Here is a 12,247-nt window from a genome sequence, read left to right as displayed (position 1 = left end):
CAATAACAACTATAGATTGAGCAACCATCATCATATTTTTAGAGTGCGACGGCGGGTGCGGTGGCAGGTGGAAGGCGCAGTCAGGCAGTTTCAGGGTCCTCGAGGACAGGTATACGCGGGCGGCAGGTGCACGGTGCGACGGCGGCAGGTGTGCGTCGGCAGCTGCAGGTGCGGCGGTGCGGAACAGCTGGCGTGGCGAGGTGAGGCGGTGCGAAGACAAGGGCAGCCGGGCGGGTTCAATTAGTTCTGACACACGCACTCAAATCTGCACGTAGTGCCAGAACTCGCTGATCCCTCCCGGCCGCTGCATCCAGAGCCGTGCGCGCGATGCCATACGACACTGCAAAATCTCTCGGTCGGGGTACCGAAAGGAAATATTTAAAAAATAAATAAATACGTAACCTGCTCAAAGCTACGCGTTGATTTGCCCACAGGCTGCAGAGATGGGGGAGCTTCGACCACAGATGCCTTGATAGGAGGACACAAGGGCAGAGCTTGTAATTGACGCATCCACATCTCCGCAGCCGGCAGACGCACAGAGTGGACCGCTGGGGATGAAGGCCGCGCAGCAGACGGAGACGAAGAGAGTCTGTCCAACAGGGCTGTGCAAAATCACCGCATCTGGCCACTCGAGGAGGCTGCCGTGCGGCCCTACGCTGCCGGCCGCGACTCCGGCCAGCAATGAACGCACACTGTCCGCTTGCAGGTGAGAGGTAAGAAGGGGGGCAGCACTGAAAACTGCGCAATGACGCATGTCGATCACTAGGAAATGACGCACAGTTTTTCTGGAATATTTTTTAAGTGAGCTCCCAGATTAAATTTTCGAAAGAATCATCGAATTGCCCGTAAAATTTCCGATCAAACGAGCCTACATGTGTTAAGGTTCTGAACAAAGGTTCTCTAACGACGTTGCAAGTTAACGTCTCTTTCAGTGTTCTTATTTGTACTCCCAACTCTATCACATGAAGGCTTGTTTGATAGGAAATTTTAGGGAAAACTGATGGTGTTGTCCAAAATTAAATCTGAGGGATTGCGTAGAAAATATTCCTCAAAACCTGAAATACACGTCGCGTTATCTTCTAGTGATCGACATGCATCATTCCGCAGTTTTCAGTGAGGAAGGGATCGGCCCTCCTCACCTCTCACCTGACGGCGGCTCTTAAACGGTCACCGCCACCCGAGGCGCGTCAACAGCACAGGATCGCGCGTCGGTCTCCTCGTTCGGTCAGATGCGGCGATTTTCCACAGCTCTGCAGTCCAATGTTTTGCCGTGTTCGGTGCGTATCGCCCGCTGATGAACGGGTTGCCAAAGAGCGAGACGATGCCGATGATAAGTTCCCCCCGCTCAACCTTCCGTGAGCAGAGTACACACTTCACACACACACAGAGTCGAGACTCGGCCCCTGCAGCCTATACGCACTGCTTGGGCGCGCTGGAAGCAGTTCGCATGATGAAATATTTGCAGGCAATAAAGAGGGGGGGAGCAGGGCAGAATTATTGCGACAACAGAGGAGGGGAAGGCGCGTGGAAGGAGGGGGGGGAGGGGGGTCTGCACGGAAGTCATATCAAACACATACATTGCGTCCCGATTGGCTCTCAAAGTCTTCATCATTTTCAGTTTCTTGCCCACGCGCGCAAACATACAACAGAAATACTGCTGGAGACCGCGCCGCGGCCGACAAACGGAGCGCAGCAGAGTATGGACGGCGCCCTAAACGAAAGGCAGCGGAAAAAATGGAAGACCCGCTAGGCACAAGGCCATCTTATTGTCCTGTTTCGCTCTCTCATTTTTCCCCCCATTTTGATGAAGAAAACCACACTTCCCCCGTTTCGTGGTCTCGCGCCCGTTCTCCCCGTGCCGGCCGGCCCGTCCGGCCCCGCCCCCGCGCGTCCCCCGCCACACCATCGTCCGTATAGGTGGGACGCCATCACCGCGACCAACAATGCCAACAATGTCTCGATTGTTCCATCACAAAGCGTCCTTTCCAAAATTCTGGCAAGGCCATTGTTCTCGGCCTGCCACCTCCGCCTGCCCCTCTCTCTCTCTCTCCTCCGGTCCGAGCCGGAGGGGCGGGGCGAGGGAGGGGACGGACGATGGCCCTCCACGCCAGTCCCACCCTCAGCCCACTTTTGTCACCTGGTGCCGTCATGGCCGACCGGTCCAATGCCCGGCCCGGCCCTCCACACCCCCGGCTCTGCGGCGTGCCGAGCGCCCGGGTACATAATGGACGGGTCACGGTCGGACGAGCAGACGGGCAGATGGAAAGGCAGACTCTCTGTTCTACCAATGACATGAATGAAAATCCGAGGGTAGGGTGCCCTCGAGGACGCTGCGAAAAACAAAAACAAAGGACTTTAAAGCCACTCGGAACTGAAAATTTTTTGTGCCTTAACAAAGGCAAAGTGTAAATAGGGACTAAAATCCAGCAGCGTTCCTCAGAATAGCCTTCAACGGGACAGTAGTGCATTACTGAAAGAAACAAAACAGTTGCACTTTCTGTTATTTAGTGTAAGAGGCGACAAGAGGCGACAAGCTCCAGGTAATGGTCCTAGAGACATAAGAACCCCCAGAAATTTTACTTGGCAACCGCTTTCTGTGGATTTGGACCATACAGCTTTCAATATGTAATAAATGACTGCGTGCAAATGGGCTGCATTTTGAACGACGCTGTCCACGTCCACGTTTAAAAGGGGGCGGGGAGAGGGAGGTATAGGAGGGTAGCTTTGAGCGACAAGGGCGCGGTGTAGCGGGGCTAGTCACCTCAGTCTCGCTCCGGCCCTCCGCAGACCCCGGGTCCAGGTCGCACTCCTGGAAAGCTCCTCGCCCTCAGGTCAGGTCTGTATAGGACCCGCCCCCTTTCAGGCCGGCCGGGACCGCCGCATTAGTGAAGGAATAAGACAGGGATGGCCCCGCCTGTTTGCCGTCGGGACGACCCCGGTTCGGACGGGCCGTGGAGGGCCGACCCGCCGACCCTCGGACCTCTGAGCAGCAGGTAAGTACACTGCAATAACTCCCATAGACCCACAAACAATTCAAACAAACTTGACAAACAGGGCTCCTCAAAGTCCCTGCTTCCCCCCATCAAAATTCAAACAAATATAGAGAATTGTTAGGGCGGTGCAAACACTTTTCGTAACAGGGAAATAACAAGAAGAAAAACAAAGAGACACGAGAAGAAAACACTGCGCCGCAAACGTGCGCGCGTTGGTGAGGCCATTTGCAGCCATCGGAAGACCCCTGCCGCCTGTCCCGCCTCTGCCCGGCCCTTGCCCTGCCGCGCCCTGCCCCCCTGCGGCGCAGTAGGGCGCAGCCGGACCCACCCGAGCGTCCCACTGTCGCATTAAATGAGCCAACAGGCCTTTGTGCTCCGGCGACCTACATATTGGGGCCCCCAGCCCAACGGCCCTGCCGGGCTGGGGTCCCTCACCCCAAGGGGTCACACAGGCGCCGCTGGCCACCTTCGGCTCCCGGGCAGAGGGGGGGGGGGGGGGGGAGGCGACAAGGACAGCGGAGCCGCCGTTGATAGTTCAGTCACACACAGGACCAGCAACGGCTGGGATGGCATACTTTTGCCGGCCATCTCCAGCACCCCCGCGTGCCACGTGCAGCCGACGCGGTGGTGGGCGCCGCGCGTCCCCCGTGAGGAGCAGGGTGCTGGAGAGGGGGACCCCGGTGGGACCCCAATCACCAAACGGGGCGAGGGGAGTGGGAAGAAGGGTGGTGGTGGGGTGGGGGACTGGGCGAGTACACAGAGGACGGAAGCGTGCGGCCGCGAAATTGCGTTCTCAAGAGGGATCTGTGCGCCGAGCTGGATAGGCAACCCCACCCAGAGCGGAGCAACCTCCCCCTCCCTCCCGCGGGGGCTGGGCTGGGGGCTGCCAGGACACTTGACGGCCATACCACTACGACTAGTAACATGGCGATGGGGGTGGAAAAAATACTAAAAAAAAATAAAAGGAAAAGAGCAAGCGGTGGCGGGCGGGGGCGTCGGCTACACTGCGTACAAATTGTGAGGGTAAAGTTGGAGAGAGTTCGAACCATGAACACTTGACTGTTGTCACAGATCTGTGAAATTTGAGAATTGTTCATCCATTTTGAAAACTTGCTAAGAGAGCAAAATTCTTAAAATTTTACAGATGTTTGTAAAATAAAAGAACAGGTATTTCAACATGGGAAAGTTAAGTTATTCTGTGTGATTTCAATCATGCACGAATCACACATGTATTGACAAAATTTCACTCTTCTAATTTAAGAAGGTTGAGTTTTAAAAGAAAAATCAAAACATGCCAACAGTGTGCGGCCCGGGAAGAGCGAAAACTCATTTTAGACTTGCTAGGGGATGGCTGCTGCCGCTGCCGCCGCCGCTGCCGGATGCTGTTAGGGCCGAGAATGTCTACACGACGACGAGAGCGCGCCTTTAAAATGGCTGGCAGAGTGCGCTGGGAGGGCCGGGCAGCGAGCGGGTGGAGAGGGGAAGCGGAAGGGGAAGGGGTTGTGCCCCGCGGGCTAGCTGAGGTGAGCGGGCCACTCCGGGGCGATAATTAGTGTTGACGCAGCCTTTCTTGTGTTCAAAGGCCACTTTTTTTCCGCGTCGCCGCCACCGGCGCGCTCGGCGTCGTCCTCGTCCTCCGCGCCTTGTTCATTTGAGAAGAAAAGAAGCAGAGGTCTTTTATTTTTTGTTCTTCTTCTCTGTCGCGCAACCGTAGATGAGAGCGGCGCAGGGCCTACGGCAGAGTAATATCAGCCACGCTGGGGGCTCGGCACGCGCCGGCGTGCGGCGGGGCTTGTGGAGCTGCACGACGGGTCAACCCGGGGCGGGAGACGAGGAGGGCGGAACACCACCTCGGACGGCGCCTTAATGACGAATGCGGTGCAAGCAGAGTGCTATAGAGGGGGGAGAGGCGCGCAGAGAAAGAGAGAGACGACCCTCCACCCCCTGGCCCCTTTTTTCCAGTGTACGCCACCAGCGGCCGCAGGGCGCCGCACAGCCGCGTCGCTCACCGTTCTCATTTCGACCCGCACATTATTTTACTGGAGCCTCCAGCTGGCCGCGCCGACGTGCCGTATCTGTTACGTGCGCTGTCAACCGATGCTGATGGCGCCGCGGCACGACACGCCCCCACAACACTCTCGACTGTATTTGTCCGGACTTTTTGTTGTTTCTTTTTTGTTATTGTTGCAAATAGCGTTTCGGCTAAGTAAAACCACGGTTCGGACAATTTGGGAGGTTAAAAACACGCGGTTTCTCTGAAAACCCGAGTGTGTACTTGAATGCAGTACCTTCAGCAGTTCTGCATGTATGCAGGAGGTAGTTTGTACCTGGTCAAGTATGCAGGAGGTAGGGTGTCCTTGGTAAAGTACACACCAAAACCTCCATACATTTATTCAGGATACTTGACCAAGTACACACTACCTCCTGCATACATATAGGGTAGGTATGCAAGAGCGATGCAAGAGGTACTGCATAAATGTAGGGTAGGTATGCAGGAGGTACTGCATACATGTACAAGTAGTTGCACAATAACAAGTGTCTGCCAGTTGCACTTAATTTGGTTGATGAGTGGAAATCTCGGTTTTTTTTAGCGGGGACTTGAGGACCCTCAGACGGCCAGGCAAATGAGTTGACAAAGCGGGGGGCCAATATAAAGAGAGCTGTTTGCTTTACTACAGGCTGTGCGGGGGGCAATAATCCAACAGCAGACCAGCCAGGTCCACAGCAAGGAGGGATAAAAGGCGGTTCCTGCTAAGCCGCACAAAACTGGCGCCAACCTATGGACAGCAACCTCAGCTTCGCTCTGCCGGCAAGTCGGTCCAGATCAGTGAAAGCAATTTGGGGTCGACCCTAACTCGGCGGCCTGCCGGAGGCAGTCGTTTTTTGACATGACTAACCGCTTTGCCACGGTCGATTTAGTGCGCGAGAGTGGCGGTCATTTGCAACAAGGGTGGCAGCTACAGCGAGTTTTGACCGCATTTTAGCCCCACATCCTTTCTTCCTCCATTGTTTCTTTCTTTTCCGCTGTACACTCAGTTTAGATCCTTTAAGGTATGGCCGAAGACAACCCAAGAAATAGCTACAACGCCTTGTCATTTTCAAAGGAAAATGAAAAGGACAGTGGACTTTTTAGAAAAACAGTATTAGTCGCAAGAAAAGATGGAATTGAAAATCTGTTGTTTCCAAAGTAAAGACTCACCGGAGCTAGTGAGGAGCGAGCACCGTGCTGCAATCCCTGACTTAACATTCGCTGATGCATTGGCACTCCTACCTGCAACATCAGGAGGGACAGCGGTTACAAGGCTGGTGCACAAACTCCAAAACCGGTCCAGAACACTAACTTCATCAACGACACAAATACAACGGGCCTTGTAAGCATATGGCAGAAGCCCGACCCAGACTGCACCCACAACAATTTCATAGTTGCAAAAACAACCAAATCGTATTTGAGGGGAAACAAATTTGAATTATTACTGTGAAACCGAGTTTAATATTTACACAAATACTTTCACAAAGGCAAACTGCATCCAACATTATCTATAATCCAAAACCACTTTCGGTCTGGATTTGCCGCCTCTCCAATTTATGTCCCACAACTACTTGTCGCTCTAGATTTCGATCTCGGCGGAGCGGGGAGCATCTCGTGCGCACCGCACACGCACGGCGCTGAGTTCTGGGGCCGCGGTGCGCGCACGGTGGGAGGGGGGGGGGGGGGCGTCCCCACAAAATTAAGTCGTCATCTGCAAAACTGTCATCCGGCGTCGGCGTCTTCCTCCTCCTCCCCCACCCCTACCGTGCGGTCGGCACACGACGCTCAGCCACGCCCCGCCACGCCACACATGCCAGAGCAAATGGAGGGGAGGGTGAGGGGGCCTCATTAGAGATAGGGCGCGGCGGCCGCCAAGTTCAAATTGAGTAGGAATGCGCGGCGCCGCGGCGCACCCTGGCGGCGAACACTTTAGTCGCGAATAGCGTAGAGGAGGAGGAGGGGGTGTGAGGGGGGCAAGATGGGGCGGAGACCGTGATACCTGCCGGAGTAATAAATCATCGCGGTATGCTGAGCACGTCGTGGCTTTGCTTGGAATGACTTACTAGCAGCACCGCTGCTGCTACTACTCCTCGTCGCACCACCACCCCCACGACACTCCACCACGCTCATCGTCCCCATCTCCCTCCCCACCTTCCTTCTCGCTCTCTCTCTCTCTCTCTGACTCTCTCTCCAACCGTTATCCGCACGCTGCACAGTGCTCCACGCGCGAGCTCACTGCCGCTGGTAAGAAACGGAGCTCTGTCCGCCCGGCGCTGGCCTCAGCCGACCCCGTTCCCCCTCCCTCGCGTCCCAGGTCCCCGCACTGGTCTCCTACCGCCAGCCGGGCAGGAAGGTCCTCCACAGAGCCTGCCCAGACTCATTTGCAATTCCGTTTTGGAATTTGGCTGTTTTCCTCCAACAACGGCCTCTCTAGGTACAGGTGAGGTGCCGAGGGGAGCGGGGTAGGTGAAGGAAGGTAGGGCAGGGGTCCAGAGTAATACACTCCCCTTAGGAACGTAAAAACTGTCTGTTTCTGCGTGCATTATTGTTGCGTTTCGCTGAAAAGTTGAGTCTGATGGCGCTCGCGCAGAGGCTGGGAACGACATTTTAAGGAGACAGAAAATGTCCTGCTTCTTTTTGTCTCACAAAGCTCCACCGCCCGCCGCGTCGACCCGAGGCGAAAGTTCATTACGGACGACGACCTCCGCACACTCGCAAGTCGCATCGGCTCAAAACTTTTCTTCTGCTCCACCCGCGTCGTCGCCACCCGACCTTCCCTGCTGCCGATCTTTCAGAGTCATTAGGCAGAGTGTCGGGGGCAGCGGTGGTGGAAGTGGAAAGGTGTGGACAGGGGGGGGGGGGGGCAGTGGCGAGAGATGGGTCACAGACCACTTAGAGCGTCCAGCGCCGGACTTGGCGAGGGTCCAGCAAGAATGCCGCCCAGCCAGCCCGCCTGGAGGCCACGCCTGGAGAGAGAAACCCAGCCGCCAGCCTCACCTATAGAGCCACACATTTTAATGAGCCCTGGGATGGAGGAGCGGCCGCCATATCTCAGAGAGTCCGCGCCATCGCACCCTCCAGCGCCTTCCAGCGTCTCTATCGACCCGCACCTTAGAGAGAGCAGGAGAGAGAGAAAGAGAGAGACGGAAAGAGAGAGAGAGAGAGAGAGAGGGCAAACATCATATCCGTAATTAAGTTACCTCCGCGGGCCGCTTAGTAGAGGGACGCTGCCACGCAAATGACAAGCCTAAAATGATTAGGACACGCACAGGCCACGCCCCCCTCCCCTTCCCCCCTCCGACCAAAAGAAGACGCCGGGGGGAAAAGTTTCTGTCGTCCCTCCTGGCGCAGCGCTACAGCCTCGGCATAGTTAACTTTCATCGCACCGCGAAAGGAAGAGGGGGAATTCGGTGGGGGGGGGGATCCCGGCGCCTTCCCTACTGCCCGACTCGACTTGGGCGGAGGATTCAAGTTTTAACATGGCAGTATCCTCGGCCAACTGAATCTCATAATAATAATAATGATGATAATAATAATAGGAGACCGACAAATGTTTGGCCCTTCGCACCTGCTGGCTCTGCGGCCACCGGGTGGTGGAGTCGGCGGCGGGCAGACAGCGCTCGCGCGCCATCCGCGCTCAATTTGTTGCCAAACTCGTAAAACGTGATAATATCTTTCTCTTCTTCCCCGGCGCGCGCGCGCTCGTGACGGACAGAGAATGACGCCACGTAGAGCAGCAGCAGCTGGACTACAAGCCTTTTAAAGCGCAATAAAAACCTACGTGCGAAGCGGACGCGCCCCGCGCCGTGTCGGGGAGATTAAGTCGTACAGTAAAGAGGCTTTTCGCCGCACCGCTAGCGGCCGCGGCAGCCACCCGAGCGCGGGAGAGTTGAAAAAATAAGTAAACGTCAAGTTGATGAGACAGAGCGGAGAAACAAAAATTTGGGAGATAGAATTGGTTGCGACCTTGACCCCATTCCCCTACGACGCGACATGTGACAACAACTACTTAAAGACTTGCAAGCATTCCGAAAAAACCGTGAATAAGTTTCAAATTTAAAACGAAGTGGCATGTGGTTGTTTCTTAGGCAGCAGAAGAACAAAGTTGTGGATATATCATATTGCACACTGTAAATTGTTTTACAAAAGATTCGTAATGCGAACCAAAACCTTCGGAGCTTACGACGGATTTTACGACCATTTTACAGTGCAAAATTATGGAATTTTCATCGACTTGATTGGGATCTGTCTTGTAAAACTCTGCCATACTTTTGAGGGGCGACACCACACAATAATACGGCCGTAAAGAACTCGTGAAAAGTGAGTTTGCAACCCTTTAGTTGTTTACAGTCCCGAGCGCAGCACGAAGGGCCACAGGGCCACTGGGCTAGACTTGCATTTACATCAGGCGGATTCACACGACGCAAAGAGGGTTGTTTTAGCAACTGTGACTTGCGGCCGGCTGGCCTGCCTGCAGCGGCGAGAGAGACAGAGAGAGGGGCAGGGACTGGGGAGGGCTGGTCCCGCTAAACCTCGCTGCAAACGCGACCCAAGTGCTCGCAGTTTGGCGCCGTGCTCCCAGACACCCGGCGCCCGGTGGTGCGGCCTGGCCGGCCGGCCGGCGCCCCTGTCACCGGCCGACTAGGCAAGCCCGCCGCAGCTGTGTCTGCAGGTTGCCTACCGCCCGGGCGGCCCTCCTGAGGAGGGAGAGAAAAACAACCGGCCCAACTGGTGCCGTGCGGAGGGGAGTGGCGTGCGGCCTGGGCCCCCGCGCGCTCTCCCTCTCTCCACCACGCCATCTACCTAACTTTTTATTCCCCGTCTTTCCCTCCCTTTTTCGCTCCCTCTTCTCTCGCCGCACGCCCATCTTTTGGGCGCCGTCACAGCGCCATCAGTGCGAAAACAATCCGAGTGTGTGTGTGAGTGTGAGTGAACGTGAGTGTGTGCCTGTTTACGCGCCTGTCTGAGTGCGCGGGTGTGGGAGTGAGTGTGAGTGAGAGCCCTGTGTGTGAAGCGCGATTGGCTGTCGCACTGAGGGGTTGGGCCTGTGGGAGGAGCGGGGGCGTATCTCGAGGACTGATTCACAGGCAGAGCAGCGACAAGGATCAGTGTCTGCCTTTCCCCCAGGTGGTCCGGCGAGCTCGCCCAGAACAAAAGGCTCCCGCGAACAGAAAAAGAAGAGGCTACGGCTGCGCGTATAATAATACATATATTGGCCAATGACCCATCTGACGCAACGAGTACCATGCCAAAAGAAAGGATGTAAAAGTCGTTCGTTTGATCGGCGGCATGCACGATGGCGGTTGTTTAGATCCGTATCTGCAGCAGGAGCCTCAATGCAGTGGGACACCGGAGCCCGGAGCCCGCGAGCATCCGACCAAACAAGCCGGCCAAATACACCCAATGGAATGTGAACAAACTGCCGTCGGCCGCCTTGTTTCCAATTTCACGAGAGAGTAGCTTGGGATATGTGAAAAATGTGACCCAATTGGGCAGCCATTCTCTCCCTCATACGCCGGCGTCTGTATCCCCCCACCACCCGTCTCTCTCCGTGTCGGTGTGTTGAACCTATCTCGCTCTCTCTGTCTGACCCGGGGCCATCAATACGCTTCACCTCGCCCGCCTCGCCTCGCCCATCCCCGCCCCACTACACCACAGCAGCCCCGGCGCAGCCCCGCGAGCCCCACCACCACGCTATACAACGCCACGCCACGCCCCGTCGCGTCTACAAGCGAGAAAGAGCTGCGGAGGAGTAACTGACACCGAAGGTCGCCGGCGTCCAATAAGGGCATTTACGAGAGAGAACGAGAGAGAACGGGAGAGAGAGAGAGATGGCGGAGCAAAGAGCCGGGGCGCGAGACAAGAGAAACAGACGAGGAGGTTTGGACCACCCTTTCCACTCACAATCATCATCCTGAATGGGTGCCACTGGACACCCCCAACACATCGTGAGACGCGAACACACGCAGAGAGAGAGAGAGAGAGAGAGAGAGAGAGAGAGAGAGAGAGAGAATCGCACACGCGCGTGTCACTAATGAGCTACTCTGGACAACAAACACGTGTCACGAGTCACACGCCCGCACCACCACGATATACGTCCGTGACCCATCGTCACACGCACACACACACACACACACACACAGAGAGAGTAACGGCATGCGAGGCATTGACCTAAAAAGGGGGGCGGTATGTATCGACCCTCCGTCGGAGGAACCAGGAACCGGAACCGACCGACTGCCGGCGCGGATCCATTTGTGCGCCCCGCCACGCCCCGATCCGATCCGGGATGCAGACCGTGCACGGCGGCATGGCGGTGGCGTGGCGGTGGAGACGCACGCCAGGCCAGCGTATACTGTCGTGTGTGGAGCACACGCAGGTGACCAACGCGAGGCCGAGGCCAGCGTGGAACACACGTGCGCGGGAAGTGGCCCTAGTAGTGCAATGAATGAAAGCAAAATCAAAACTTATTGCTAACAGTGGCAAACCAAGTGTTTCATGTTGCACGTCAAACTTGGTGTTTAAGTTTAAGTGTGCATTTTCTCAAGACCTTGTGGTGTCCACTTGGGTTAAACGTCAATTGGTGTTTAACCTTTCGACACTTCCGAAAAGTATAACAGCCTCACACCATATGGTGTGTGTCCATGCAGAAATTAAACGTTTGCAAAACGTATAAAATGTGCACACCACGCAAGTGTGCAATTTGAGTTAAACACAATGTAATGTTCAAAATCATAACTTGCGCATGTTGGTGTTTAAATTATGCACACTTGTTTTACTAGTGAAATTTCCTCCTTTTATTCGTAATTTTAAGATGGTTGACGCTACATTTCTATTAAGGGTGTTTACTAGACATTTCCGTTTCATTGTTTTAATGACATGATTTCTGTGTGACACCGGCGCGCAAACTTGTACCGTCGTGCACCAGGTAGTGTAACGGTGCACGCTCCGAAGCTGGCCACGCGCCGATGCGAGCGGGTATTTGCCCAGATCACAGGAGCAGCAGGAGCCATGGTGCCTTAGGGGCAGAGCGAGTAGGCAAAGCCGCGCTCGCATACCAGGGCGTTCACCACATTACCCGGTACGCGGTACGCTGTACCCGGTACGCGCCCCCCCATCGCCGCCTGTAGATATCCGTTATCGGTGGCTCGAATACTCGCCGGCAGGGCGTCGTTACTCGCACGGCAAACATTGTTTCAAAAGTCGTTACTATTGGGGTGGGGCGGGG

At 55.6% G+C, this 12,247-nt stretch overlaps 1 protein-coding gene across 7 annotated transcripts in view; it reads right to left on the bottom strand.

Moving 5' to 3' along the window:
* Window positions 1-12,247, bottom strand: part of LOC113211090 (zinc metalloproteinase-disintegrin-like NaMP) — a 242,718-nt gene that overhangs the window by 211,736 nt on the left and 18,735 nt on the right. For 6 of the 7 annotated variants that reach the window (XM_052269400.1, XM_052269399.1, XM_052269398.1 and 3 more), the window contains exon 2: window positions 6,193-6,264. The exons of the other annotated variant lie outside the window; for it this stretch is intronic. The gene's annotated coding sequence lies outside the window, so the exon portion shown is untranslated. The remainder of the gene's footprint in view (window positions 1-6,192; window positions 6,265-12,247) is intronic. 7 annotated transcript variants of the gene reach the window in all.

The sequence above is a fragment of the Frankliniella occidentalis genome, unplaced genomic scaffold (assembly GCF_000697945.3).
Source record: "Frankliniella occidentalis isolate FOCC.00 unplaced genomic scaffold, Focc_3.1 Scaffold91, whole genome shotgun sequence".
NCBI classification, from domain to species: domain Eukaryota; kingdom Metazoa; phylum Arthropoda; class Insecta; order Thysanoptera; family Thripidae; genus Frankliniella; species Frankliniella occidentalis.
The sequence above is the reverse complement of the archived record's forward strand: the minus strand, read 5'-3'. Positions and strand labels throughout refer to the sequence as shown.